Source organism: Bufo gargarizans, chromosome 4 (genome assembly GCF_014858855.1).
Source record: "Bufo gargarizans isolate SCDJY-AF-19 chromosome 4, ASM1485885v1, whole genome shotgun sequence".
In the NCBI taxonomy this organism is placed as follows: Eukaryota; Metazoa; Chordata; class Amphibia; order Anura; family Bufonidae; genus Bufo; species Bufo gargarizans.
In genome coordinates, this window is record NC_058083.1 from 175,671,382 (window position 1) to 175,699,153 (window position 27,772).

Below are 27,772 nucleotides of genomic sequence, written 5' to 3' on the forward strand. Positions count from 1 at the left end.
CAATCAAAGCAACTAGAGAGAAGCTGACCACAGAAATGAGCAAAGCTTGGTTGCAATCGGAGGAATGGAAACACCTTCATTGAACCAAAGTCCTTATTTGCATAAGACAAACAGCTGTTAAATCAGGCAAGCCACAGCCATATGTCTATGCAAGCAATTGGATAGGGAAGTCACTGGTGATACATTTCCTTTTAAGGTGAAAAAATAATAACTAACACTTCCATTGGTGACAGGTATATCAATGAAATACTATTGTTCTGTAAGCGTATACTGTATATTTGAGAAGAAATCATTCTTGTGGCCAAAACTAGTATTTTCTCAGACTGGCCACCGTACTATAGCAATAAGGCTTGCAAAGTTACCAACAATGGCAGATTTCTAAATTACATTTGCTCATTTGACCTTGCAGTGGCTAGATGAGATGGAACTAATGGAATACAGGTAACCTGTTCAGCAAACCGGGAAACACTTCCAAATTTGGCACTAGCTACCCGGCTCAGCAAAAGCTGGGGAACTTGCCCGGCAACAACCGTATAATTACAGGAGCCCTGCCAGCACAGAATAAGTGCAATCCCGCTCAGCAAATTAGCTAGTTAACCCTGAGCACTCCCTGTGGGTGGTAAGAATACTTATTTTGCATTTACTGGGTAGCTACTGGCAGGTGGAGCAGACAGATCAAGTAGTTGTACTAGCTCAAATGTCAAAGTCAAGACAGTATCCAATAGCAACAACAGAAACAAACTGACTCAAGATCGTAAAACCTATAGAAATGCATAGAAGGTGAATTGTATCTAAATAGTCCAAAGTCAAACATGCTACAAATCAAGGAGAACACAAAACAGTAACTGAGTAAACAAGGAGACACGGGAATACTTACAAAATACACTGAGTAATCTACTACACAGAAACCAGGTTGAAAATACAATACATTGAGCCCTACCACAGCAGGGTTAAAGTTGAGCACAGATCTCACTAAATGGCTCTCAATCCAAGCCCCCTCTGCCTTTCTGCCTTAGAACAGGTAAGTTTGTCAGGTTATGTCCCCTCTTTCCTCTTCACCTATCTTCTGAATCAGAGATTGTTACACCAGGCTCGTCCACTTGGAGCAGCTTAGAATCATGGAAGATGCCACCATAAAATGAGCATGATATGTAGCTAGTGATGAGCAAAGTTATCAAATATTTGATGCAGATGCTTTGCTGAATTTTGAATTTCATTGAACTCCTCAGATGCTGTGTTCATCACTGATCGCGGCATCTGACATTAAAATTGAGGCCTTTCAGGGGTAAATCAGAGTAAAAAAACAAAACAAAACAAAAAAAACATACTCCCCGTATCCATTTGTGGTCAACACGAGCATCATGATTGAAGAAACTGCGTAAAATCTTGCCCGGTGATGTGGTGGCATTACACATCACCAAAAAATGGAATGCCAACTGAGATGAATCTGTCACACAATGGTCAACAACAAAGCTCGACAGACCCTTTTGACTATAATGGAATCCATTGAGATTGTCTGTTATTTTAGAGGACAAAATAGTAGTGCACAATTCTGGACATAATTTGCAATAGGTGCTCTTAATGGACAATCCAATGCAGATGTGAATGATACCTTACACTGGTTATTTCTTGTCTGAAAAGGGTATTCTTTACACCAGGTACAGTGTAACAGTAAGTATTTTTTTATAGGCGCTTAGTAGAACTGTTATCAATTGAAAAAAATATCTATATTGTTAACATATAGTTGACCAATTCTAACACTAGCCTAATAGTGACCTACTGTATGATCATCTATCTGTCTCTCTATCTTCCTGAATACTTTAAAGTCTCCCACATCTTAGGTAAAAATAATAAGACTAGCATGATGGATTTATTGTACATATCATAATAAAGCTGTGTTTATTGGAAACGTTATTAAACTCTATGCCATCTGGGATTTTATTCTGTCAGTTAAGGAGAAAAATATCTATAAAGTTTATAGTTCCTGATTCTTCACCAGTTTGCACTTTAATTTCCTACCTTGGTTGTTTAATTTCCTTTGCACAGACAAATACTTTATATTAGTTTGACTCATATTATCCAATAATGTCTATTGTCAATATGAGGTATAATGGTCTATTTACTCTATGATTGTCATAGATATCCTTTACTACGCTTTCTTTATTAACCTACTAAGAAGATGTAGTTATGTCAGTTATGGCATTATTAAAATTAAATTATTGCTAAAATAAAAAATAAAAAAAGATGCATGATATATCTGAATGAATATACAAGGCCACACGACCATACAGGTCATGCAATAGGTTCACTAATGTGTCGCTGTTACTTACGAACATGGTAACGCATATCAACAGGCATTGCAACTCAATTCTCAGAATACATGGTTTGTGAATACAGAATGTCACCTTTCCTGACATGTCTGTTTTAGTAACTACTTTCATTCTCCATTTCATAACGATTCTCGGGTATCTGTTTTCAAAATTCTCGATATTGTGATATTCCTCTATTATTCCCCCTAGATGTTTATGAATGAATTTCCAGCAGTCAGTAATAAAGGTCCATCTGGATGTTAACAGTGTTCCTGCACAGTCTGGCACTTTCCAATTGGTGCTGCCACAAACCAAGCAACGATGTAAAGTTTTTCATAGAAATAACTAATCTAATCCGGACAAAACTCATACACTGTGTTATATCTTGGTCAGGACTTTTTTTTTTTTTTTTTGGGTGGGTATGTTCCCCCCAACACATTGTACCAGTGTTATACACTAAAGACATAATATGTTTTCCAGCAAAAATTAAATAATTCTGTTACTACATGAAAATGATAATATACTGTAGTTAATTAACTGGAATGAATCACTATTCAAGACCCCTATTTATGTCTGAGAAAGTCTGCTAAATATTAAAACTGATAACATTTCAATTAGCGGATTCAAATTTCTAAGACTTTCAAGATCAAATGTGTTCTGATAACAAAGTAATTTAATACAGAAAATCTGTAGAATAATTTCCTCTTGTGCATAATTTTTACAGGTATGTAACTGGATACAGACAAATAATTCTATATATTTAGTTTAAATTGCATAAATCCTTATTCCTACTGTACCTCCCAAAAAACAGAATGCCTCCTATTTTCCCCCTCACAGCACAATGTTCCCATATGTGTCCCCTCACAGTTTGATGTCCCCTTAAGTGCCTTAACACATAATGGTGCCCCTAAGTGCTCCCTATACAACATAATGCCCTTAAGTGTCCCCCTCACAATAGAATGCTCCCATAACTGCCCCCACACAGTGAGTGTGAAGCCCCCTTAAGTGTCTCTCACAAAGTAACATGACACCTTACGCGCCCCTATACAGAGTGATGCACCCTTTAATGTACCCACACACAGCACTAAACTCCTATACAGTAGATAGCTTGGCTCCAAATTTATTCTGAAGCAGGACAATAACTGCAAACATACGGCTAATGTCATTAAGAACTATCTTCAGTGTAAAGAACAAGATGTCCTGGGGGAGATGATGGTCCTAGAGTTATAGAGTCCTGGTCTCAACATCATCCAGTTTTTCTGGGATTCCAAGAAGAGGGAGAAAAATTTGAGCAAAATTACATCCACAGAAGAATTGTGGTTAGTTCTTTAAGATGTTTGGAATAACCTCCCAGCCAAGCTCCTTCAAAAAACTGTGTACAAGTGTACCTAGAATTAATACTGTTTAGAAGGGAAAGCGCGGTCGCACCAAATATTGATTTAACTTTGATTTTTCTTTTGTTAATATACTTTACATTTTGCTAATTGATAAAAAGAAACTATTAACACGCCTATTCTTACTTTGCAGCATTGTCTCCACACCTTTCTAAAAGTTTTGCACAGTACTGTATGAGGTCACGAGTGTAACAACTAGAATGCTACCATGCCACAAGTCCCCCGATGAGGCTGGGCACCACCACTCAGATTGTGCATCACTCTTTCAGAGAAAACAGGGACCACTTCTTCTGTGACAGGGCAATATAAGGTCATCCCAGCACTAGGAATAGACTCTTAAGCAGGTGGTTGCTCTGCTTGTATGATTCTAGCAGAAAATTAAAATTTGTGGACCAAGCTACAGCTATTAGCTTGCTTCCACCCACTGTGAGACATGCTATAGCTATCATCTTGCTTTTACCCACTATGACCTTCAGACATTCTTTGAAAACATTATTACAACTGATGGATCATCAGGAAAGTAGAGCAGGCAGGTTAATGTACTATGCAGTTACAGACATGGGGCATATTTATCAAATCAGATTTAGATTTTGTGTTGTTTGCAAGTTTGCCACATTTGGCTAATTGTTGCAACATTTGGTGTTCCTCACCACTTTTCAAAATGGTCTATGTTTAAGAGCTTAAAGTGAGATCAGACCTGGATTATGACATATCTACTATGTGCGACATTTTCAAATGTTGCAAAAAAGTTGCAACCTACACAAGGCAATCCCGTGATGTACTTTTACAACGGAAGTTATAAACCACATTGCACTTACACGACATACTGTATATTATTAAGGTGCACCTTTTCATAAATTTGGTGCAGACACACAAAGCAAAGACAGACGGACACAAAAACAATCACAAATGATAAATGTCCCCCACAGTACATACAACAATATGCATACATTTGTAATTAACCCTTTGGCTACCTGAGGTTTGTTTCATTTTTGCGTTTTCATTTTTCTTCCCTATATTCCATGAGCCATAACTTTTTTATTTTCCCAGCCACATAGCTGTATGAGGGCTTATTTTGTGCGGAACAAGTTGTACTTTCTAATGCCACCATTAATCATGGCATAAAATGTTGTGGGAAGGGATAAATTGGAAAAAATCTGCAATCCCTCTACCATTTTACGGGTTTTACTCCTATGCTGTTTTGTTTATGCCAAAACTAACCCATGCCCTTAATTATATGGGTCAGTCCGATTACAACGATACCCCATATGTATAGGTTTTTCTTGTCTAAATAGTATAAAAATAAATTAAAACTTTGTGAAATTTCTTTTTTTATATCACCATATTCTGACCCCGATAACTTTTTTTATACTTTATACTTCTACTGAGCTGTTTATGGACTAATTTTTTGCGGAATAATCTGTACTTTTAATTGATACCATTATGGATTATGCGTGACTTTTTAATCACATTTTATAAAAAAAAATTGGGTAAGTGAAGCAATGAAATAATGGCAAATCGGCCATTTTTACCTTTTTCCGTTACGCCATTCGCCATATTTATTTATTTTTCTATTTTAATAGTATGGGCATTTTCGGTCACGGTGATACCCATGATGTTTATATTTATTGTTATTTAGGTATTTATTTTATAAGGGGTGATTTAAACTTTTACATATTTTTTATATATTTTTTTAAAATGTTTTATTTTTTGTGATCATTATGTGCCCTATTACAATTTATTTTTTATTTTGGTTTATCAGGAATTTATTATTAGCTTATTTTGCTCACTTTTGCTCATTTCTTATCCTGGCCTGCCATCTGGTGGCCAAAATTAGAATTTCAGTTTAAATACTGTTTGAATATCAGTATTCAGGGCAAATACCTATGCCGGGATTGGACACACGGGGCATAGGTAGGAAGCCCGGAAGCTTCCGGGTTTTTGCGCATTTAGGTGCCATGATCTCACTTGATCACGGCATCTAAAGCATTTAATTACCGCAATCGACATTATTGCCAGTCACTGTAATTAGCCGCAGGTGTCTGCTGTATGAAACAGTAGAGATCTGCCGGCCATGGCGCCCGCTGCACGTGTGAGCAGGCGTCATGTTTACGCATACATGTACGGTGCTGGTAGCCTAAGGGTTAAAGGCGTTGTCTGGGATTAGAAAAACAAGGCACGTTCTTTCAAAGAGCAGTAACACATCTCTCTATAGGTTACGTGTGGTATTGCAGATACAGCCAGCGGACACATGACGCTCTGCATTGGGAAGAAATATGGTCATATTTTTCTAGCATCGGACAACCCCGGTAACATTTTTAAAAAATATTTTTATAATCCTTACAAGCTATCATACAACACTGAATTATTTTGTTATTACAATAATCCATTTAGTTGCAACTGTATTTTTCTTTTTTTTTACCCTGTAGAAGTAAAGAATAAAAAGAACCTGAATCATTTGACAAGTGCAAGTGCTATTTTTATGACTATAATTATGTTATTTGGGGGAAACATGGTTCATAGATGTCTCAGCAATTGACGTTGAGCTTTGACCTTTCAAGCAAATCAAGGAACAACAGTGCATCAATGTCCTTGTTGCAGAGCAGCAGAACTCATTCCCCACACTTGTCATTGTGTGCTCATAAAGACAGATCTACCATTTCATATTAATTCTCACTCGCAAACAGGTTGTGTCCTCGGGTCAGGAATGAAGTAATCAGCTCAGCATGAACTGCAGGAAAAGTGACAGTAGATTTGGCAGCCCCATATCTAATAGAGTATATCCTATGGCTCTCAGTTCCTGCTGGGCTCATCTGTAACCTTTATAGTCACTTTTATTTCAAAGTAATTAGAATCAGAAAAGGCATTTCTGCTTCTTTAATTTATTTATATATGTGGTTTTAATAAACCTGCCAGTGATTTACCAGTAATATCACTTGACTCTACACAGTGAATATATATATATATATATATATATATATATATATATATGAATTCCATGATGACATTTATTGATTGTATTTTCAAATATAAAAAATAATGTAGCAAAAAATAATACGCAGACATAATGATAGATTGATATTGTATTTAAAGCTGATAATCCGGTCATATAGTCGTGTTACATATGATATTACAACTGAACTGCTGTATTCTGCAACGCCCTCACATCTTTTCCTCAACAGTAGAATAGTAGTGTTTTTGGATACTGCTTCCATCGTAGTAGTAGTCATGGCAACCAGCATTGCCATAATTATAGACTACAACTTCCCTGGAGAAGAAATGTGGAAGTAGCAATAACTCGATACATTGTGCCAATACCTGTCATTGTGGTTGACATCAAACATCAGCATTTTCCCACCTAATAAATGGAGTAAACTTTTATTATGAAAGCTTATTTAACCACATAATGACCACCCATTGACTATAAATGTCCTTGGTCTGGTCTTTTATCTCTGAATGGATGTTCTGGAACGTCCATTCAGAGATGGCAGCTGCACGCTGATTGTGCAGCTGCCAAGTGGGATGTCCACTGTCAGTGACAGCAGGGGAACCCAGAAAGAAGGCAGGGACAGTTCCTCAATGAGCGCTGTGTATATAGATTAGGAAACGCTATGCACTTCCTGTCCCGGCCCGGTGGTGATGTGATCGCTGGAGCTCTGCACTGAGGTTGTACAGCGCTGAATTATGCTGTACAGCCTCTATGGGGGGTGTATTTCCCCTATAACTGGGGCTACTATACCAGCCCCAGTTAACAGGAGAAATCAATAGTGAAAAAAAAAGTTAAATGTCGCCAATCCCCAATTAGGTAACATAAAAAAAAAATTGAAAAATAGAAAAAAACTAACATATTTGGTATTTCCGCGTCCAGGCCAGCTCCATAAATATATCACATGATCGACCCCGTCCGATAAACACCATAATAAAATACAAACTGTGTAAAAAAAATAAGCCATTTTTGTCACCTTGCATCACAAAAAGTGTAACACCAAGTGGTCAAAAAGGTGTATGTCCCACAAAATGGTACCAGTAAGACCTTTAACTCATCCTACAAAAAATTTGCCCCTACATAAAAAAATTGCTCAAAAAATAAGTAAAAACTATTGAACATGGAGACAATAAAACATAATTCGTTTTTTATTTAAAAATTCTATTGTGTTAAGTAAAAAAAATAAATAAAAGTATACATATTAGGTATTGCCGCATCCGTAATAACCAGCTTTATAAAAATTTCACATGACCTAACCCCTCAGGTAAACACCTTAAAAAAATAAAATAAAAACAATGCAAAAAAAAACCTACACCCTACATCACAAAAATTTTTCACCCCTTTTTTCACAAACCCTTTTTTCACCCTACATCACAAAAATTGCAACATCAAGAGATCAAAAAGGCGTATGCCCCCCCAAAATAGTTCCAATCAAGCCATCACCTCATGCCACAAAAAATGAGATCCTACCTAAGACAATCAGCCAAAAAATAAAAAAACTATGACTCTCAGACAATTGAGACAACAAAACATGATTTTCTTTGCTTCAAAACTGCTATTATTGTGTTAAAGTGAAATAAAAAAAAAAGTTGACATATTAGGCATTGCCGCGTCCATAAAACCCTGCCCTATAATAAAAAAAATCACATGACCTAACCCCTCAGGTGAACACCGTAAAGAAAAGAAAATATAAACAGTGCCAAAAAAGCCATTTTTTGTCACCTAACATCACATAAAGTGCAACACCAAGCGATAAAAAAGGCGCATGCACCACAATATAGAACCAATCAAACCGTCACCTTATCCCGCAAAAAATTAAACTCTAAGACGATCGGTCACAAAATAAAAAAGCTATGGCTCTCAGACTATGGAGACACTAAAACTTCATTTTTTTGTTTCAAAAATGCCATTATTGTGTCAAAGTGAAATAAAAAAGTATACATATTAGGTATTGCCACATCCGTAACAACCAGCTCTATAAAAATATAACATGACCTAAGCCCTCAAGTGAACGCTAGAAAAATAAATAAATAAAAATTGCCAAAATTGTCAATTGTTTGGTCACCTTGCCCCATAAAGTGTAATAATGAATGATCAAAAAATCATATGTACCCAAAAATGGTACCAATAAAAACGTAAACTCTTCCTGCAAAAAATGAGCCCCTGCACAAGACGATCGGCAGAAAATTTAAAAAATATGGTGTTCATAAAATGGAGACACAAAAACATAATTATTTTTTTCAAAAATGCTTTATTATGTAAAACTGAAACAAACAAACAAAGCAAGTATACATATTTGATATCATTGCTTCTGTAACAGCTTGCTCTATAAAAGTAGCACATGATCTACCCTGTTAGAAGAATGTTGTAAAAAATAAAAACCGTGCCAGAACAGCAATTCTTTGGTTACCTTGCCTCACAAAAAATGTAATATAGAACAATTAAAAATCATATGTGCCGCAAAATAGTACCAATAAAACTGGCACCTTATCCCATCGTTTCCAAAATGGGGTCACATTTTGGGAGTTTCTACTGTAGGGGGGCATCAAAAGGGCTTCAAATGGGACATGGCATCTAAAAACCAGTTCAGCAAAATCTGCCTTCCAAAAACCATATGGCGCTCCTTTTCTTTTGCGCCCTGCCGTGTGCCCTTACATCAGTTTATGACAATATGTGGGGTGTAAACCGCAGAATCAGGGTAATAAATATTACATTTTCTTTGGCTGTTAACCCTCGATGTGTTAAAGAAAAAAATGGATTAAAATGGAAAATAAGCCAAAAAAGTTATTTTGTTTTATTTCATCTCCATGTTCCTTAAATTCTTGTGGAACACCTAAAGTGTTAACAAAGTTTGTAAAATTAGTTTTGAGTAACTTGAGGGGTGTAGTTTCTACAATTGGGTTATTAATGGGGGGTTTTCCTCAATGTAAGCCCCATTAATTGACTTCAGATCTGAACTGGTCCTTAAATAAACCTTTCTAAAATTGCTTCTAAAATTCTAAACTTTCTAGCATCCTAAAAAAATAAAATTGTATTACTAAAATGATGCCCACATAAAGTAGATTTATGGAGAATATTAATTAATCAATAATATTTTATGAGGCATCACTATCTGTCTTAAAAGCAGAGATTAAAATTTAGAAAACAGTGATTTCTTTTTCAAATTTTCGTTAACTTTTGGATTTTTTTATAAATAAAGTTAAACATATTGACTCAAATCTACCATTAGCATGAAGTACAATGTGTCACGAGAAAACTATCTCTGAATGGCTTGGATAAGTAAAAGCGTTCCAAAGTTATTACCACATAAAGTGACATATGTCAGATTAGCAAAATTAGGCCTGGTCAGGAAGGGGGTAAATGGCCCTGTCTGGAAGTGGTTAAATAAAAAATAGATGATAAATAGATAGATAGATAGATAGATAGACCACTTCCTACTTTGGACGTTGGCAGCTCACTAGGGGAGATTTATCAGAATTGCAAAAAGGATGATTATTGCCTTTCAGGCCTAGCCAGGTCTTCCTTCAGAAATTAAGCAGTTTGTGAACTGTATATATGATGCTGTGGTGAAAGTGTTTTGTGAATGGAGAAATTGCACCAATGCAAATAAGCAACATGTAAACTGAGGTACACCACGTGCTATTGATGTGAGACATGAATGTCCACTACAATGGTTTGTGAAGGTGTGCAGTATCAGAATTGGACCCGATTGGCAAAAAATTGTCTGCTACAATTAATCACATTTTTCTGCTTCATGGAACGGATCATTGTTGGTTTGTCAGACAAGAAATATCAGAATAAGCACCCTGCAACCATTATGGTCTGGGGAATGTTTTTGTGGCATTCTCTGGGCCCACTCATCCATGTGAAAGGCACTCTCACTTCTAGTAAGACAATGTGAAATGTCACACAGCTAGAAATGTCTGACATTGGTTTGAAGGTTATGACCAAGTGCTACCCAGGCCCTTAACTTCACAGACTCCAACCCAATTGAGCATCTATGGGACCACCATGATCATCATGCTCACTCTATGGATCCTCTGCCATGCACCCTCCTGCACCTGTCGGATCACTGATCCAGGTACCTGTGACAACCTACTGGGATCTTATTGAGTCACTTCCAGTCACTCACTCTAGCTCCTGTCCATGCTGCACATGGCGGTTACTCTGGATATTAGCTGGTGGTCATAATAATATGACTCAACTGTGTGTATATATTTTGTAAGAAGGCACAAGGAATCATCGTTGATGATAGGTATGTGTCACAGAGGTTCCTGGCCTTGGTGAAGTAAGAGCCGTTTTTTATGTGTCACCAGCAGTTGCTGTTTAACATTTTGATACATAGAATGGCTAAAATAGCTGATCCGGGATGGCTCTTGCTGGGAGTAGTCAAAATGCTGGGTGGGTGACTACTCCCCACGTTCCAGGCTGGGTTTTGCCAGGCATAAAAAACAGCCAGCACTGCCAGGTGGAGAGGATTACCTCCGTCTGACGGTGGAGCTCAGGAGTTCTGTGTGCTGGGATCTGGGGCATGTGCTAGGCTAGAGAGCGGAGACCCGTATTTCAGGGGAACAGGCCGCCAAAGCCTGTATTTGAACTTTCTGAGACAGAACTGCCACCAAGGTGACTTTTGTTTTATTAACTTGCTATTGGGTGTGAAGTAACACCACACTGCAAAAGTGATGTTTTGTTTTTGGTATCATGTGTGAATAAACACTGAATTTTGAATTACAAACTTGTATTTTGCCTCTGTACTGCGCCCGCAGTAACTACCAGAGCGAATCCACACAATTTTTCTATCCATCCAGTGCTTGTCTGTAATATAAACCTTTACAGTTGCTTATCTACAAGCTAAAGAGTTGATATTAATAAAAAAAAATACAAATAGCAAAGACATGTGAGGCTCCTTGTACAGAAGAGAGCCCTCGTTAAAATAAGAAAGGTAAAATCACTTACAAGGTGGTCTTATCTATGTGCACAAAGTAATCTTATTAATAAACAGTCTTTAGATCAAATCCCCTTGACATTCACAGTTTACTAATCTTTTAATACAAGAGATTAGTCACTTGTAAAGCTATGTGGGCAAACGTTAAGGCTCCACCAAGACTTCCCATAGGAAAATAAAATCTTTCCTTTCCTGGGTTTATTCTGACTTAACTTGACCTTAGCGATAATGTTAAGTAATATATGTGATATACACAGAAGGATGATACTTGCCCCATAAGTGATATACCATATATATATATACTGGATTTTCAAATTTTTAATTAAAGAATCAAATCTCACTGATTGACCTTTGGAATACTGCACACACCATATGACTTTCTTATGTGTTAAATACCTAGAGTTGCCTAGATGATTCAATTCAATATTACCAGAAAACATGGGCCTGTGACCTTTAATAGCAGCTACAATCTTGAAATGGACGCGTTTTTAGAACTGAATTCAAGTTCTTTCCCATGAAATTCATGTGAAATTCAAATGTCATCAGAGACATAACAGAAATGCTTAAATATAATAAAGTGGGCATAGTGGGAGAGATTTATCAATGCATTGGAAAAAACGGTCTTTTGGACAAAGAACATGTTTAATAAACCCCTCTTTTGAAGGCTTCAGTGACCCTCCCTGTTCAATTCTGAACAGAAAATTGTCAGAAAGCAATGTCTGGTATGACCTAGCATTGATTGAAGTCTGTGTCCCCAATGTAAAACACATGCAAGCAATATCAGATTCTAGATTTAGGATTCATGCACACAACCCTATGTATTTTGCGGTCCACAAAACACAAATCAAAAAATATGGATGAAGTCTGTGTAACATCCATATTGCATCAGCTTTTTGCGGACACATAGAAGTAAATGGTTCCACATACGGGACGCAAAAAAATGAAATGGACATGGAAAAAAATATTTTCGTGTGCATGAGCCCTTAGTCCAGCTTTTGGAGTCTGGTTGGTTTGGGCAGATGATCCTCTTCTTTTCATTATTACTCACCCACGTTAAAATCTATTAGTTTAGGTAAGAAACTGTGATGTGTCTCCTAGCAAACCAGTAGACAATTTTCATTTCTCAAAAGTACTTTTAAATCACCAGGTCATCATTAGGAATAGATAAAGAAGGACAGTTTTTGGTCTCATCTCATGAGTATTCTAACGTGAGATGGAAATATGGAACTCAATACGGACATGAATGAAAATATGGAGAAAAAACACTGATTATTTCTCTGCATTTGACTCAGTGTTTATGCCAGCTTTGTTAAAAAAAAAATTAAGCTCTGTGTATTATACACAATGTCATTTGTATACTCTCCTATGCTAAAGAGAAAATAATATTTTGAAATACAGATGTCATACAGATATAAAATGCACAATGCTACAAAATATGGATTATATGTAGAAAAGTATCTTTCCCTATTTTTTCTCTTGGCTGGATACACAATTATAAATAAAAAAAATATGTGTAGCTCATACACCATCTATTTGCACGGGGAGAGGCCATCACAGCCATCTTGATTGAAGAAAATGTGCCAAATCTCTTGCGCGTTGACGAGATGATGTCATCACACTGGGCAGACATGTTGATATCACACCTAGCCAGCATGATGACTTGGTAATGTCACACGTCAGTGTGTGTGAGATTTGGTGTATTTTCTTCATTCAAGATGGTTGCAATGTAACCTCCGTGAGCAAATGGATAAGGTGAGTATGTATTTTTTTTACCACCATTTGTTACCACAAAGTGCAAGGAAATTTGACTTTGTGGCAAATCATATTTTTCCTGAAATTCAGATCAAAGTCAGATTTGGATCATTTGACTTCAATTTGATGAACACTGCTTGCCACAAATCTGGTGAGAAAAATGGGTGAGGCATAGGGAAACAGGTGTGACCTCCAATAATCAAACAGATTCCACCATAAATTATATCTTAAAGGGATTCTCCACTCGAATAAGATGTGCCATTCTTATTGAGGCACAGACCTCTTAATACATTTGCCACATCTTTTGGCACCAGAAACTGAAATCTACAACACTTTTTGTCTGATGTAGCTTTAAAGGGGTTCTCCAGGAATAATTTAAAATGGCTGCCAGCAACCTGTCCTAGAATGTGAGCAGGACTGGTTGCCACCACTTGCAGAGCTGCCTAAGGGGGCAAGGAAATGGGGACTCACTACACACTACTCTCTGGCACTTGCATATACTAAATATTGGTTTTCCTGTCAGGTTGCTCAGATATGATGGCAAATCGTAGGCAGGATCACATCATTACCATCTATTGTACAGCAGTGTAATGTGTAGTGAGGCCGTGTCCCTTCAACCTTAGGCAGCTCCACAAGTGGAAGTAACCAGTCCTGCTCATGTTCTAGGACAGGTTGCCGGTGGTCATTTTTAATAATTCCTGGAGAACCACTTTAACTCTACATCAGCAAGCACATTTATTTTAGTAAATTACTCACATATACAGTAGTTCCACAATTAGAACAAATCATGCACAGCCATACAGGTCATGTATAGTAAAGGATGATTCTGGGTGTCTTCTGTATATATTATCTGTTAAAGGATTACAGCAAAAAAAAAAAAGATGATGTTCACATGAAATGGGTATTTAATTATCTTTTTACTATACTTTTTACATTACTTTTATATGGACACTTCCCGGAAACCTACAATTACGCCTTTTCCCCAGAAAATGACATTGAACACCTACAATTGTTACTAATTTCCTAGTAACTACAGGTTGTTAAACAAGAGTTTCCACAATTCTACACAAGTTAATTGAGGCGAGAATCATTTCCGCGACATCTATGGCAATTTCACTAATAAGACTGCAAAGTAATTTATACTGATAGATTAGATGTTGTATGTGAAAAATGACTGATTAACTCCAACCAGTCCTCTAGTGTAGTGATAAGCTACTTAATGGTGGTCTCTAGTCACCCTACCCAGCGGACCTAACACTGTATAATTTAATTTAATCTGCACTTTAAAGTTCAGATCCTGTGATCCAGTGATTGAAAAGAAAACAATATGAGGAGGATTTCAGTTTTTTTTTTTTTTTTTTTCATTATTTCCTTATTAATACGATATCCTACCTTATTAACACTAAGGCTGTCTAGAGATTTCTGAATCTCATGTGAAATGTGGCAGAAAATTAGATGTTCAAATACAGCACAAAAAATGTGATGTACTAATGTATAGTTTATTATGCCATAACTGTGATATCACAAAGTACTATGTGTGGTTTTAAATAGGGATGCAGGTAATTTGCTTATTGATTTTAACAAAAAATATATATCATTTTTGATGTGACACAGTAGGAAAAAAAATGAAAGTTAAGATTAAAACCTGGATGTACTGAGCTGAACATGTCACAAACTGTTCATGTTATCTCTTGTAGAACTAAAACACCATTTACATCAGCGTTTGAACAGTGACAGATATGTTATGTTCACATCACCACTTAATATTTCTGCTCCATTAAAGGAGGTGAACAATGAAAATTATGGAAGTGCCGTTACTGTCGAATAACGGAAATAAGCAGCACCTGAATGATCCTGTTGACTATAATGTGGGTCTGTTGGATTTTTATCAGGGAGCCCAGGATTTTACTGGGCAAAATAGAGCAGCATGTCTTCTATTCCATGCAGCATTTTAAAATGGAGCCTTGGGTGCACTGCAGTTAACATAGCCTTATGTGTACAGTATACTCAGTACATATGTCATGCATGCATTCATGTGGATCGTGATGTGCGCACAGCCTCTCTAATATTGTCCTATCACCTCAGCATAGAAAGAATATATTACATAAAAAATATATTAAAAGATATATTAATAATCTATTTCATATATTTATCATACATTGCCTGGCCTTTGAAATATTTCTTCTGGTAGTTCCACTGATGGACATTTGGTTACTTGAGAACAATGTTGTGTATCAGTCCATGAAATTAGGATTACTAACTCATTTAGCTAATAAAAGAAAATCACTTAGTTTGACAAGGTTAAAATCTCTCAGAAATGACAGTAATACACATGGATGAATTACATTTAAACATACATTTATTAAAACTTGAAAGTTGTACTGCAATCTTGATGGGTCTTACGTTCCAATAAGTAGTTGGAGTTTAGTGGGGCCTAAGGACCGGCTCACAAATAAAAAAAATTAGGGAGACATTTGTCAAGACCGGTGATTTCATCGCTGCTCTTGATTCACCCAGTGCAGCCAGAAGATGCACCAAGGTTATGCTGTGGTGCAGGCCTTCCACTGGCTGTGCAACAGACTAAAATCTATGGTAGCCTCCTAGCTGCTGCTCATTTCTACCTTCATATATGTCAGAAAATATGCGTGAATGAAAATAAATGTGGCTGCGCTGCTGTAATGTCCCTTATTCACCATGTCAGAAAAGAGGCAAGAAGGAAAAGTCGAAAGCTATGCCACAAAATGGCGTGCAATATAAATTGTGACTTTTTAATGCCATAATAGTGTCAGGATAAATGTCCCTCTTTATTCTCCCACCACACAATGCCTTATTATTTACCCATTATATGCATCTTACAAGTTTATTAGAGGTAATATCAGCTCTCTTAGCATGTACACAAGTCTAAACAATGCACTAATTATGTTTGTAAAACCAATGAGTTTATTAATCGTTCTGACATCTAAAAATAATTTGGCATGTTTCATACTGTTTTCCTATCTTGTACAATATCTACAGAAAACCTTAAAACTCTGCCATTTTCCTGAATGCCAGAAAAGATTAATTGATTTACAAAAACACATTTTTTGTAAAAAAAAAATACTAAACAAAATAAATGACTGCTTTGTAGATCACTTAATGCATTTGTTTCACACATCATGGATTTCCGTAATTGATTTCTTGAGGGATGCAGTCCATCAGTTTTCAAAGTATAACTAGAAATATATATATGTATACGTACTAAGTGATCTCACAAGGCAGAATACGTGAAGAACACTTTCCAACTCTGTGGCCCAGATTTATCCTGCATTCACTCCACAATTCTGGCTTCAAAAAGTCACAAAATTGGGGTATTTGTGAGTTTTTTGGCTCACTTGTGCAAAAGTTTTGTGACTTTACGTTAAAAGGTTGCAAATTGGGGCCGTGTCCTGGACATAGCGCCAAGCAGATGTGTTATGTGACAGCTTTTCACTCCCAGTCTGCCTCATGCTTTCAATAGCAGCTGCAAGCATGGACTATCCATTATCATGAGGCACTTGAACTCTTCTTCTGGCAGGTTCCCTCTTCCACGTCTCAAATCTAGCTCTTTCATACTAAGCGCCATGATCTTAGACTGGTAGATGTATGGAGATTGGAGAGTACTACATCCTAAGGTACACAATTATACATAATACTCTACAGTACATGACATACACAGTTGTATAGTCTATTTCTTAATTTGTCATCAGCTTCTATCCTGGCATTCCCGCTCTGAAATTGGATCTATGATATGGTTGGACCATAGTCTAGTTTACACTTCCTTTATTGTTCCAAATATTTATTCTCAGGAATGGACATGGGCCATTAACCTCAACTTTCTCAGGGACACAGTTAGTGTTATTCGGCTATCTCAGATTTTTTTCTTCTTCATTCCACAGATCATACTCCATTATCGACCCAGTGGTAGGCTTTGAAATGTGTCCTCAGAGGGGTTTCTATATAACAGGGTTCAAGACTGAAAAGAGAAAGGTCCTTCGCAGTGAATAATCTCCTATCTCAGATTCGGGAATTGGAGGATTCACATAAAGGATTCCAATGTTCTTGCTTCCTTATGGGAGGCCAGAAATGCCCTTAAGAATCAACCCAACCAAGCAAACTCACCTCATCCATTTACTTGTGGAGAGGCCACCGCACCCATATTGACTGAAGAAAACGCACCAAATCTCTTTCGTGCCGACCTGATGATGCCACTACTAGGGATTAGCAAAGCAAGCTTTGTATCCTAGATAAAAAGTGGCTTTGGTCAAAACTTAGGTTTAATTCTGTACGGAGATCCTTCTCTGTACAGCATTAAAATGTATAGCCTCCAACGGAGAAAAGTGAGTTATCGCACCAAAAGTCTTGTAAGACTATGGTGTCCTTCCCTTTTTTTTGTATTTTCATTTGTTTTCTGACCACTGACATGATCCTCGTTGGATCTCCTTATAACTTCTTTTATCTTGTCTAATAATACATAATAGCTTAAATGTCTGAGATGCTGTTGGGTAGTTGTCCTATTGAGAGAGGCTCAGCCAGCTTATAGATACAGTAATTTTGATTTTAAGCTACAAATGGCTGTTTTCTCATACCTATTGCTCCTTAGGCCTACACGCCTACTGCAAATTTCCTTTTATGTTCTGTAATTTTGAAAAATGTAAAAGAAAACTAGATTGAAAGTTGCAAACTATTGCACACGCTAGATTTGTTTTATATTTTGTGACTCGTTATACTTCTTGGCACTTTTCAATAGTGGCAAGAAAAGCAGTCTGGGCTTAGCATGAATGACTATGGCTCCCACAGCCTGAAAGATTTGCTGTAATTTGCACTAGAAACTGGTGCAAATTAAAGCTAAAAGCTATGCCAGCTGGTACCCGGTATAGATTTCAGATTCTGAGGCACAAAGAGCTAGAAGCTAGATGCTTTAAACTTATTAAAAAATGAAATGTCTCTCTGGACCTTTACAATGGTGGCCTATGATGACATACACTTGCTTAATTAGAGGCATTTATCTGAGGGTTACATTGCAAGTATTTCTCAAAATCAGATGTCTTAAATGTAACTCAAAATGAGCTGAAATTAACTGAATTCATTTTTATGTGTAGATCATTTGATATTTCTTAGGTATTATTTAGAATTGATCATGCTGCATGTATCAACCAATCATTGTTGAGCTCTTCATAAATTGAACTGGAATAAGGAAAGCTACATTGAGATTGGTTGCTCTGAGCAACACGTTAAGTTTTTCTATAGCATGTTTACCCTACAATCAGGTAAACAGGTAGGTGTCTGTAAGTGTCTATGGCTAAGACTGCAATTAATTCAAGAATAAATAAATCATGCATTATACCTATTTTCTTTCAATGGAAGCACCTCCGGCATCTCAGAATTGTGCTGCTGCCTTTTTAGTCTTGCAATCATTGTTAGAGATTCTTAAGTTGCACATGCAGTTTAAGGATGGGGCTACACTGCAATCTTGGCCCCGTCACCCATAGAACAATCAAAGATCACTGTGTAGAAGGGCAGCTTTTAAAGGGCCAGCATATGCACCCTAAACTTCACCAGCTAATGGTCGAACACCTTGGTACTTAAAGAAGCCATCTCACTTTAGCAAATGGTATTTATCATGTAGACAAAGTTAATACAAGGCACTTACTAATGTATTATGATACCTGCTCACATCCAGAGGTTACGAACACCCCGCAATCCAGCAGAGGTGGCCATGCTTGCACACTATAGGAAAAGCTGTTGGTTGGCTTTTCTGGTGGCCAGGACTGGAAGTACATATATGGTAGGTTGGTCCTTTTTTATAGTGTGCAAGCACGGCCACCTGTACTGGATCTCAGCTGTAAACCTTGGAAGCAAGCAGTGTATAATGCGACTGAAAAGTTAGTCAAGCCAGCAAAGTAGGGAATAAGGACAATCACAATACAATAATAAGGGCTTTGTATAAAAAAATTCTACCTGATAAATGCCTTTTGCTGAAGTGAGACAACCCTATCGGATGGTATCTGAGCAACAGGTTCTTGCTCACTAATGTCCTGGAAAGGTGTGCTGTTCTATGTTTGTCTGCCATGAAATGTTATCTGCCCATTTCCTGGTTTTGACCCTTCATTTCCTGACCCGAACTCTTCCTGATCTCCATTCTGAGCCTGAAGTATGTGCCCCGATCTCAGACTGTTTATTAGATTGCATGAATTCTGCCCGGTCTGACCTCAACCTTATCCTATGATTTTTCCTAATCGCTGTGCTCTATAATGGTGTCTCTTGACCGCCTAGGATCAGCATTCACTTAAACAGAAAACACTTCAGGTGGTGGTGGCCTGGTGGTCCCCCTGTAGTGAAGTCCTGAGCCCTGTATAGGGGTTAATAAACTAATACTAGGGAGGCCACTGAGATAAAACCGTTAGGAGTAGCCCAAAGTCAAAACTGCTAGTGGCTCAGTGGATCCTTACCCTTCATAGCACTGATATAGATAATACTGTGAGAGAAAGATTAGATAGTCAAAGCGAAAAATGAAACTCATGCGACAAAGGCTTATATAGCGCCTCTATGTGATCATAAATATTTATATGCCCACTTACAATAATTACTTTTACCCTTATCTCAAAATGAGTGCTACAAAACTACAGAGAATAATGAAGATTTATAAAAAGACATAATTTACAAAGTGGGAGATTTTTTTTTTCTAAACTGCTTGATCATTTTCAATTGTGTCATATTAATAAAACATATGAATTAGACATGCCTAATGTTTGCTTTCCTGCCTCCAGCATTTCTGATTATACAATAGTCCAACAAACCAGAAATGTATTGCAATCACCAATAGCTATACAACAGGGCGCTGCTGTTTGGGGCATTATTTAGGTGAAGGGGATAAAGGACACTGCAATATTTCTTTAGATAATGGAGTTCACCATTTGATTCCATTAATCTTCAATTGTAGAAACCAATTTAATCTACCACTTAGCTAAGCAATATAGTATGCCAATACATTACGCATATTGTGACTGGACTGAATGAATTAAGATGCCAAGAAATGTATATTTATCAAGAGTTAGATGTAAAAACTAATGAAATATGGTAAAGTCATCCCTCATGTTATATTAAGTAAATTAAAAGAATTGCTAAAATGATATTTGGCATATTCTTGAAATCTGTTATCCGATTCAGATCAAGGTTGAAAGAGGAACCTGGGCAAAAATGTTCTGGTGGCCTCAGAAAAATACAGTGGGGAGTTAACCTAGACTGGCTATTTAGACATGCACCAGATTTATCAAAGCGGCTCAGGGTGGATGGCACATTTGGTACACGGTGAGACACTTTTGTCTATCTTTACAACAACTTTAAATAAGCCAAATTTATTGGCTTACTTCGTGATATAATTTTAAGCAAAAAATTAGGTTCAATTTTAAAGTGAAAGTGTAGCACCTTAACTCATGGCTAACCTGTACTACTTTTCATTGAAGCCATGTCACTTGGAGAGCTAGGTGCAGTGGAATTTTCTAAAACTAGATATGACAAATTGTGCCAAAAATTTGCCAAACTATTCCAAATGTCCCCATTTACAACAATGTTTAGGTGCACTCACATTAGTTCATGCAGCCCAGTTATTTTGTATGGTTTTTTTATGTACTACAATGTGGATATCCTAATACAGTTAGCCTTTTAAATGAAAAGCCAATAGTATAGAAGAAGGAAACACTGCAAGGTGATCTCTTCTCTGCATTTTATGATCTCGATGGCATACAATTGCCTTTATTCATGTGTACATAAGCTATTTTTGCTGTCCCTTTGAACTTATGACTTATCTAGTAAGGGAGGGTAAAATCACCACTGTGCAGTTTAAAAAAAAAAAGACCCAGTATCCAAAGAAGAGATTAGTAGATGTAGAACTTATATTGTGTGAGACACTGAGTCAAATGACATTAGCACTACTACCTTACAGGCCATGTACTGAACAGTAAAACAGCTTTTCAAGGAAGCTGTGAATCCTTTGAAAGCAAAATCAGACAAGTCACATTTCTATATTTTAATACCATGTTAGACTTTTTATATAGCTCATTGCTCTTCTATCTATCTTCTTGCAGAGAAACAGTCATGTATTGTACACAAGGCCTCGGGCTTCATATAAATAATGGGACATAAAGGAGGAACACAAATGAAGCAAGAATTCAGTACATCTTGTGCTGCCTCTACAATAATAATCAGTGCCCCAGAAATTATGTTTTAAATGCCTTTGCAGCATGGTATATCATACACTATCTTATAGTATTAAAACATATAGTAAAGTCTAATAGAGGACTACATTATGGAGGCTTATGGTGAGCTTTTCCTTTAGATAGATGGATAGATAGGTGCACCTAGCCTTTCTGCTTTCTGAGAGGAAAATTGAAAAGGAACCCCCCACCCCCAATTCCAATGCCAAATTCTCAACCTTACCTCTTCCCTCCTGATATTACCTACAGAACTACAAAACATACAGGTTAATACAGTGCAACATAAATCCAGTGACATCTCCTTTGATGTAGATGTTATCTTCCCTTATCTTCTCCTTTCACACCAGACCACCATTTTGTCAGACTTATCTCGTCTCTGCAGAGTTTGACAGACATCTTAGTTACCTTCTTTTTCATCATCTTCCCACCTTCTGAATACCACATCCTGCCACCCCCAATACTATGCCAGCTGTGCTGTCCAATACTATACTGCCGAAACAGCCCCACTGAAAATACTGGTACCACACAGATAGTGCCCCCTTTAATAAAGATTTGCACACAGTGCCCTTAAAATTTACTGCACTCAGCAGATTGTGCCCTGACACTAATAGTGCTATAAACATAGTATCCCCCAAAAATAAGTGTGCTAAGCTGATACTGTGCCAGGGTGCCATCCACACTAATAGTGCTCCCAAAAGTCCCACCATAAGTAATAATTCCCAGAGCACACTTAGCAGTAATAGTGCCACTACAGTTCCCTCAGCAATACTAATGTCTCCACTGTGCCCCAGAAGTAATAATGCTCTCATAGTGCCCATATTAATAATCATGTTCCCCATAGTTCCCCAGTAGCAATAAAGCTCACCATAAGGCCCCCCAGTAGTAATAATTATCCTTATAACTTATAATGTGTTCTAGTACAAAAAATATCCTCCTATAATGTGAGCCAGAACAAAAATGACCCCTTATAATGTGCACCAGTACAGAAAAATGCCCATTATAATGTGTCAGTGCAAAAATGCCCCATTGTGTGCCAGTACAAAAAAGTCCCCATAATATGTGCCCAAAAAAAGCCCAGTTGTGTGCCAGTACCAAAAATATCTCCTCTTAGTGCCCCCCGTAGAGGCAATGACCCTATAGTGTCTCCATAATGTGTATCCATGCCCCCTACTGTGTGCCAGTACAAAAAGTCCCCACTCTTAATTCCCCCAGTAGAGCCAATATTCCCACAGTGCCGGCACAATATGTGCTAGTTTAAAATATCCCTTTATAGTTCCCCCAATATATGCCTCCATAGTGCTCTTCTTCCCCCTTCCCCATAGCACCCTCTACAATGTGTGTCAGTAAATAATGCCCCCAGTAGATGCCACTATAGTGCTCTTCTACCACCTTCCCTATATTGGACAATAGCATGGTGTCAAATGAAAATAAATAAATAAATAAACACATATACTTACCTCCATGTGGCTGCCAGCGATGCAGGCGGGTCTTTTCCAGCCTGTGTCCTGCGCTGTATGATGCAATGATGATGATGTAATTTTGCTGCCTTCAAATGCCCCTGATAGGTTACAGGCAGGCACTAGGCTTAAAGCCTATCAGAGAAAACAGCTGGGCAGGAAGAAGTCACTCCCGTTCCCCACTACAGCATCCAACTGTATCGCCATCTTGAGGATGACAATACAGTTAAATATAGAGAGATGAGCCCTTCTACAATGGATGAGTTAATTTCCTTCGACCCTGCCACTGCCCCCCACTCATTTTTATGACCACACCACCTGAGGCAATCACCTCACCTAACTGGTGGTGTGTCCCTGGATAGATAAATAGATAGATAGGCAGAGATAGATGATAGATAGATAAACTATAATAACTCTGATAACACATATAACAGTGTCATCTTGTGCCATCTTGTAAAAAAAGCCATTGAAATCCATTGAAAGAGTTAACCTTTTTGTGCTATTTTTTTCTTAAAGGGAGTCTGTCACCTCCATATGGCCATATACAGTGCTTACATGGCTCTGTAGCACACCTATACAGGATTGTAACGGTACCTTTGTCTTTGTCTTTTGACTTGCACCAGCAGGAAAAACTAAGTTTAATTCATATGCAAATGAGCACTCGCAAGGGCCCAGGGGAGGAGTTCAGTGTGTAAGTGCCCAGGCTGCTCTGCCTTCTTTTCACTTTACTCCTCCCCAGCCTCTGCATTTGCCCGCCCTCCAAGTCTCTTGCCTCATCGATAGGGCAAAGGCTGGGGAGGAGTAAAGTGAAAAGAAGGCAGAGCAGCCTGGGCACCTACACACTGAACACTGCCCCTGGGCACTTGCGAGTGCTCATTTGCATATTAATTAAACTTAATTTTTCCTGCTGGTGCAAGTCTAAAGACAAAGGTACCATTACAATCCTGTATAGGTGTGCTACAGAGCCATGTAAGCACTGTATATGGCCATATGCAGGTGACAGACTCCCTTTAGCACGTTAACCATTAAGTTTAGCTTGTCTGCATCTGTATATAGATAGGTGATAGATAGATAGATCTTTTTTTAACAAAGTAAAATCCTTCTTCTTATAAATCTATTCAAAACCTTTAAGTAATTTTTAAGGAAGCATCAGACATATGCTAGACAAACAGAGAAAAAAACATTTGTGCGATGTAATTTATACAGAGTGGAGAGAAACAGTGGAGCTTGTGACCTTGTAATTCTGAGATTTATATGGTGTATTTACTGGGAAGTGAATGACTGCAAAGAAAAACAGCCATTCAAATTTTTATAGTACTCACATTTTTAACATTTAAAGGGGTTAAATATAACTGAGCTAAGCAAGTTTTAGGCAGAAAAAAAATCTATATTTCCTAATTTCCCAGGTTCCCTTCTGGCTCTTTATTTACCTGCAATAACAACAATCTCTGCCCCCCCCCCCCCCTACTCTGCAACGGGAGTGAATAACCTGCTGCCCTGAGTGACACATCTGCCTGCTAGGAGACTCAGCAGCATGTTGTATTTGTAGGACTTAAGTCCCAGCTGTACAATGGCGCTGCTGATACACACAGGATCTTCCCCCTACCTGTTCTTGCGCAATGTTCTGCAAAACTCCTTTGTCAGATCCTGTGCCCAGCATTTTTCTCCTCACTGCCTGCAGCTACTCAGTAAAGTCTTCAACCCTGAGTCTGTGCAGCTCCAAGGAGAGAGTAATAAGCAGCAGCCGGCAGTGCAGGGGTCGTGGCCAGCACAGTGACCTCTAGTGTACAGACACAGATCTGCTCTCTCAGGCTTGTGCATAAAACATCATCAGAGCAGGGAGAGAAGCTGACATCACAGGTCATGTGACCCTCAGTGAAATCTTACATTTTCAGTGAAGTCCTTACATTTGCCTAGTTAGAAACATGCAAAGAACAAAAAATAACTCAGACAACCACTTTAAGTGATCAGTGCTATCCCCTGCACAGATACAAAGTTAATGTAATCCTGTTGCAAGGTGACTTTTCCAAATAAGTCATGTGTATATACAGTTGAAACCAGAAGTTTACATACACTATATAAATATATGCATGTTTTTCTCAATATATGACAGAAAATCAGAATAAAGTTTTCCTGTTTTTGGTCAATTAGAATTGCCATAATTATTATTATTTGCCAAATGCCAGAATAATGAGAGAGAAAATGTTTTAAGGCATTTTTATTACTTTCTGCAAAATCAAAAGTTTACATACATTTTATTAATAATTGGTACCATCGCCCTTAGGGTCCATTCACACGTCCGTTGTTTCTTTCCTGATCTGTTCCGTTTTTTGCGGAACAGATCTGGACCAGATCTGGACCCATTCATTTTCAATGAGTCCTGAAAAAAATCGGACAGCACAATGTCTGATTTTTTTTCAGGACCCATTGAAAATGAATGGGTCCAGATCTGGTCCAGATCTGTTCTGCAAAAAACGGAACAGATCAGGAAAGAAACAACGGACGTGTGAATGGACCCTTAAACTGTATGACTTGGGTCAAATGTTTTAGATATCCTCCCACAAGCTTCTCACATTAGTTGGTCGGGCCCATTCCTCCTGACAAAACTGGGATAACTGAGCCATGTTTGTTGGTCGCCTTGCTCGCACCTGCCTTTTCAGCTTTGCCCATACATTTTCAATAGGATTGAGATCAGGGCTTTGTGATGGCCACTCACAAAACATTGACTTTGTTAAGCCACTTTGTAACCAGTTTGGCAGTATGCTTTGTGTCATTGTCCATCTGGAAGACCCATTTCCACCCAAACTTTAAATTTCTGACTGATGTCTTGAGTCCCTACTGCAGCAAAACAACCCCACAACATGATGCCACCAACCCTGTGTTTTACAGTTGGGATGCTGTTCTTAGGCTTCCAAGGTTCTCCCTTTTTCCTCCAAATGTAACAATGGTCATTATGGCTAGAGATGGCCTTGAGGTTCAACCGGCACCATATTATTTTGCATTGCGCCAAACTTTGACCCATGACACATCCATCAGGTGGGACAGGACAGCCAATTAAGACATTTCAGCACATGAACACACCCCCACCATATCACAGAACCCGATCTGGCAGCCATTTTACATTCTGTGTTTTGCCACTGTAAGGGGAGGTTGCTTTGTGCAGCAGAGGCAGGCTGTTAGGGACACCAAACACTAGCTAATAGGGCCACAACTGGTATAAACACGCAGACCGGCAATCCAGCTTGACAAAGGGCACCAAATGGGCCCGAAACGTTGCACATAGCAATAAATGTCATAAGAATATATTGAGAATATATTGAGAATATACCACTGGTAAATAAAGGTTGAATATAAAGCTACATTGGTGTGCTGTCTCTGAAAAACTTATTTGAGAGCTGACCCTCTAGAACATTATATACGAGGGCCTTCAGGTGAGCTGACCCTGTAAAACATTGTAGGTGAAGGCTTGTTGGTGAGATGACCCTGTAAAACATTATATGCATGTGCCTGTTGTCGAGCTGACCCTCTAAAAAAATTAAATGCGAGGGCCTGCTGGTGAGCTGACTATGTAAAACATTGTAGGTGAGGGCCTGCTGGTGAACTGACCCTCCCAAAAATTATATACGAGGGCCTGAAGCTGAGTTGACCCTGTAAAACATTATATGTGAAGGGCATTATATGCAATGAATAAGCATGTTGATAGGATGGAAGAGGAGAAGGAGGATGAGAAAAGGAAGATTCTTCATCAACCTCCTGAGACAGTAATTGCGGTTGACTCATTGGCAACTGTGTCTCATCATCATCCACCTAATTAAACACTAATTTACATTCCCCACCTCCATGTTCTTGTGACTGTGGATGCTCAATAGGTTAGGAATCAGGGCACAAGATCTCATGTCCCTCTTCAAGCATGCTTGGCGAGAGGGCAAAATTAAGTAATGGCGATGAAAAGAGGTTCTCTGAATATTCGAGTGTGGGATCACTTGTTTGGTCACACTATACATGGTGGGAGGAAGAAGGATCAGGGTGAGGATTGTTTTGACCAGACTCCTGGCTATTGAGAATGGACTTGGTGGAAGACAGGGTGGTGTTTATCCGACTGTAAGCATTATCTGCTGCAATCCAACCGACCACCTTGTTGCACTGGTTTGACTTCAAGAGTGGTGTGCTGCAACGCCCTGCAAACTGGGACATCAAGCTAGTTATCTTGAATGATTGTTTTTCTTGTGTTCTGGCAGCAGGCACAGATTCTCCGTGCCCAGGGCCACGGCCTCTGCGTTCAACATCAGCATCACGGCCACTTCCCCGTCCCTTACTGCTCGCCTTCTTGATTTTAAATGTGATATATGCTTTAAAGTATGTCACACGTACAGTAGCGTAGGATTTGGAAGTGTATGCGTAAAAAATGTACAAAGGTATTTGTGATTAGGAAACGTTATACAGGTAATGTCACTGTCCACAGTGTCTACGAAAAAAGGTACACTGGATGTTGCTGATATTTTAGGGATGGATACACCTTAAACAGGCGATTTGGCGCGGATAATTTAACTGTCCACAGCAGACACCATCTACGGAAAAAGGTAAACTGGATGCCACTGATATTTTAGGGATGCGCACACTTTAACCCTTTCAGGACCAAGCCATTTTTCACCTTAAGGACCAGGCTATTTTTGGCAAATCTGACCAGTGTCAGTTTAT

General features: G+C 38.2%; 1 protein-coding gene across 1 annotated transcript in view; it reads right to left on the reverse strand.

Moving 5' to 3' along the window:
• NLGN1 (neuroligin 1) overlaps positions 1-27,772 on the reverse strand; it is a 541,429-nt gene that overhangs the window by 21,002 nt on the left and 492,655 nt on the right. The gene's annotated exons all lie outside the window — the stretch shown is intronic.